The following is a 4,814-nucleotide window of genomic DNA, read 5'->3' as shown; positions in this document are numbered from 1 at the left end:
AATAAGAACTCTCTTTTAGACTAACTCTTTCACTTTTTGTTTTCTCTTGTGTTTTGTGTGTTCCAAACCAAATGAAGACCACCATCATTTATACTACAACAAGTCTTCCTAGCAATAAATAGAAAGATAATGGAGGTAGTAAATAGTGAAGATAATGGCCTTAGGAGTTACATAGGTTACATATGTTACAATAGGAGTTACATAGGTTACAATAGGAGTTACATAGGTTACATATGTTACAATAGGAGTTACATATGTTACAATAGGAGTTACATAGGTTACATATGTTACAATAGGAGTTACATATGTTACATAGGTTACATAGAGTAATGGGGGTATTAAGAATGAAATAAAGTGATGGACAACCAATGCTAATGGATAATGTAGAAGTCATCCATTCCAATGTTCATTCTTATAACTCCAAAATAAAGCAATTTAATATGATAAATATTAATATTAAAATGCTAATAATCTAACAGTAACACAACAAATACAGTTGTATGTATCAACAGGAAATCCTCATGAGTTACCTTCTCATTCTTTAAATGTCAAAAAAAATATTGGCAACATGACAATATTCAACTCTGTTAGGCGCCGCCATATTGAAGCGAGTCTTGGTATTTTGAACCATAGAAATGCATTGACATAGTACATATTAATAAGGGGAGAGAACGATTTGGAGTGTAGCTGATAGGAAGATTAATAGATAAGGAGAGCTGTTTGAGGTAGCAAATGATCAAATCCAAGAAAATGTGTTCAATAATTGAAGGATACCAAAGCACATATACAAGCCTAAGAGGAAGTTGCACATAAAATAGTTTTTTGCCTCTTTGGTATAACCTTTTTCTAGGATAGACAATTATAATCAATTTGACAACATATATTTAGTACATTCTTCTTCTTGATGCCAACAATGAATCTACTTAATTAAAAAAATATTTCTAAAAAACAAGTGACCCTTTGAAAAACTAAGAGAACCAGTCACCACATACATAGTAGAACCCACATACAATATGCCCAAAGCCTTACCCAAGAATCCAATTTCATATAGTGGACAATTATTGTTGAACAGATGGAGTGACATATATCTTCTTTCTTTGGTTTTGCAAGCCCGGTAGCTAGTCTCACGTAACTTTATTTTATGGTCAATGCTGTTATTGTGAGTCTTGGGCCATAGAATTGGTATTTGAGTGATGAATTAATAGATTGATTGTGGATGTAGAATATTATTGTTCTCTGTGTCATGGATTATAAAAAAACAGAAGTAATGAATGTCCAAAGACATTTTTGTCTGTAACGTTATGCAATATATATTTATGTGTTCAAGGAATCCTAAATATTGTTGGAGAAGAGGATATTTAACAAAAACATTATGTGTTGGTATAAAGAATGTTAACGAACTTATTTTACTTAGAAATCAATGTCTTGCTCCACAATTCAATAAATAGACTTATCCACATCCTCACGGACAGACTTACTTGTATACATCATTCCAGTAATCAAATATAAAAAGTTGATCTAATACATGTTTTAGATTTACATGGCAATAGTGATCAAGAAAAGTAGCAAGGTAAAACATCTCTACAAAAGCTCATTTAACTTACTTAATTGATACTGTGTTTTATTCTAAACCTCCTTTATGTCCTGCTGAACTTTTTCACGCACTATTTCAAGCATTCTTACAAACCTTTCCACCTGTTTGGCCTCTTGTAAGCGCTTTTCAGCCTTTTCGAGATGTTCCTCTTTAGCGAAGACCTTCCTATTCCTTTCTAATATGTCCTTTTCAGCTTCTATAGATACTACCATGATAGTCTTTCTCAACTTCGTCAGATCCGTTAACTTCCTCTCCATATCTCCCTCCTTTGAAATCTCATCTAGATACTGCTGTAGTGAAGTTACATCAAGCTTGACCTTTGCTGCAGCAGAAACTAAAATTCTCATATCGTTGATGGAAGTAAAGCCAACATCACCAGTTTTCAGCCTCCTTACAACATCACAAACTATATCACAAAGGAAAGCTCTGAAATCTAGTGATTTATAGTGACAATTGACTGCTGCAATGTCACCATATATTAGTAGGAAACATGCTTGTTGCAACACAAGAATAATTATTGTCATAGACTCAAAGAGTGTTGCAATTGAGTTATGGAAACAGAAATTGGCGTGTTACATATAAGGCCATTGCAATATATCTATAGTAACGGTTTACTTTCAACAGTTGAAAGTCTATGCAACAGAACATCTATAACAACAATTATTCTTTAGTCTAGAACGACACTTTTCTTCATATATTGAAATAGTTGCCAAACCGATTCCAAAGAGTTTATAGAGATAGTGATAAACCGTTGCCACACATTGTCTGCAGCAGCAATTATTTTTTAGTTTAGGACGACACTTTTCTGTGGTTGTTGCAACAGTTGCGACTGTTGCAAAAGGTTTTATAACAACAATTGTGAACTGTTGCAACACACTATCTATAGCAACAATTATTTTTTAGTCTAGGACGATACTTTTCTAATGTTCTTGCAACAGTTGCACATCAATGCAAACGACCTACCACAACAACTTTATTATACAACTCAACCTAAGCTATTACAACGGTTTTTCTTAACTATTGCAACAATGTTTAAGATATTGCAATAGACCTTTTTTAATGGTTATTACAGGCTATTGTAGCCATTTTTGAAATAAACAATAATACAACGATAGAACATATTAAACCAATATGTGCATCAAGTTGTAGCATTCATATATAATAGATAAAAAAAATATGATCTTGATTTACAATTCAAGAGTTAACATACATTGATGTTCACAAAAATTAAGCCTAAATATAAAAATAGTCCTTGAATGTTTAAGAGTTTACATTCATTCAACTTCACAAAATTAGGACAAAAAGTAAAAAGACTGCTAGAATGTTCAAGAGTTGGACTCATTTAAGTTCACAAAATTATTCCAAAAAGTAAAATAGTTCTAGAATATTTGTAGAAACCAATTCTTTTTAAGTAAGCTCTTCGCTGCTTTCATCCCCGCTTTGCTCATCATTTTGTTCACCTACAATTTCAAAAGGGTAAACAATTAGGAAAGAGGATTTTCAAAAATGAAAAGTGAAATGAAGACACACAATTCCTAATTTTTTCTATTTCCGTCCATGATGAAAATAACTCCCAGGAAACCAAGACTTTAACATAGAGGTAGAAGCTCTGACTGTTCATTTGAAGGAGCCAAACATATCAGGAAATAACTCATAAAATATAGCTATAAATGTGTACCGGATGAAAACAATTTAGGGGCCACTAAACATCATACAAGAATTAGCAATGGTGAAGAAGCTGATCGGGAACAACTAAGTTAGAAATCAATTAGCTAACTACATTACAAGCGTTGCCCTTGAACAAGACAACTCAATCCACAACCACATTTTTCAAACTCTCCCCACCAAAGGATGGAAGACATTGAATTCCAATAAATCACAAATTACAATACTTAGAATCAGAACTAGAAAGTTTGCACAATCACAAACATGATATTTGTTTATCAAAATATAACAGTTAAACACAATAGACAAAGCAACAAATAGGGGATACATCAAGAGTAAATACAACAAGAACATATACATCAGAAACAAATGATGAATCACAAAGGCAAAATGTTGATCTCAGTTATTAAAAACCAACAACACCTAAACTATGCAAACAGCAGTAACACTAATCTCGATAATATAAACTTCGATATAAATGAAAGGATCACCGCAGTTGCACTAGAAATAATACAGAAGATTGCAGATGTAGTAGCACAAGAAAAAGAAGTAGAAGCAGATTAACATAACAATCCATAGATGAAGATGAACCAAACAAGAAACTGCAAAAGCAGTAGTAGAAGAAAATGAAGAAGAAGGAGGGAGATTCTGACCTTGATTTTTGCTACAGGTAGATGAACGATGGACTGATCAAATATTTATTTTCTGTTGACGAAACATCAAGTAATGTTGCTATAACATAAGCATCAATTGGTAGGCCTGAAAGCTGAAGTTTTTTTATGACATCATCTACAATTTCTTATTGCATCATGATCTTTTGTTGGTCATATTGTTCTTTCTATTCCTCAATTTTTTCCTCCATTTTCATCATTCTCTCTTCCATTTTTTTCATTAGGTCATTTGTTGCATTTGAGAGGTCTTCAAAATTCCCACTTTCTCTTTCAAAGTAGTTTTTGTAACCCCTCTTCCATATAATCTCAAACGTCCTGGATGTTCTGATCCCATGAAAGAAGAAATTGCATCAATCATCTCTTTTCCGTCTTCTTTTTGTTGCATTTCAATATTCTCCATCTCAGCCTATAATGCAGTTTTATTATTAAAAAAAACACAAAATTCAAGTACACACATAAAGAGTAAGTATGAAAAAACAAATTCAAATCAAACAAAAGAAAAATTAAAGAAAGATCTCACAATTTTACTAGTTGTATTTTCATATGTATCCTTGTATGATCGGTTGGGCTTTCTTCTCTTTGTAACCATAAAAAATTCCTTACTTGATGGAGTATCACTAGTTTCCCTCTGTTTTTCCTGTAGACATTAAAAGTCGATATCAAACATCATCTTTATAATGTGACATGTTTTTATTCAATGCCAAGCAAAAGCTCATAACAAATCATTGTGAACAAAAACAAAGCTTTTCTTGCCAAAAATATGTGGTTTTTTCAACTTTATTACGTTTCTCACTATTTGTTTTTGACATTTTCTGCAAATAGAAGAGAAGTTCCACAATGATCAAGTGATTTTTATAGAAGAGGGAATCTTCTTTCCAATGATT

The 4,814-nt window shown here is 32.3% G+C and overlaps 1 long non-coding RNA gene across 1 annotated transcript; it reads right to left on the bottom strand.

The window, feature by feature from the left end:
• Positions 1–2,834: 2,834 nt before the first annotated feature.
• LOC109120760 (uncharacterized) lies at positions 2,835–4,426 on the bottom strand. The gene is made up of 2 exons (XR_002028176.2): positions 3,913–4,426; positions 2,835–3,054 (listed from the first exon to the last, which is right to left on the bottom strand). It is a non-coding gene; the product is annotated as an uncharacterized lncRNA (long non-coding RNA).
• Between the last annotated feature and the right edge of the window lie 388 nt (positions 4,427–4,814).

This window comes from Solanum lycopersicum, chromosome 7 (genome assembly GCF_036512215.1).
Source record: "Solanum lycopersicum chromosome 7, SLM_r2.1".
NCBI lineage: Eukaryota > Viridiplantae > Streptophyta > Magnoliopsida > Solanales > Solanaceae > Solanum > Solanum lycopersicum.
The sequence above is the reverse complement of the archived record's forward strand: the minus strand, read 5'-3'. Positions and strand labels throughout refer to the sequence as shown.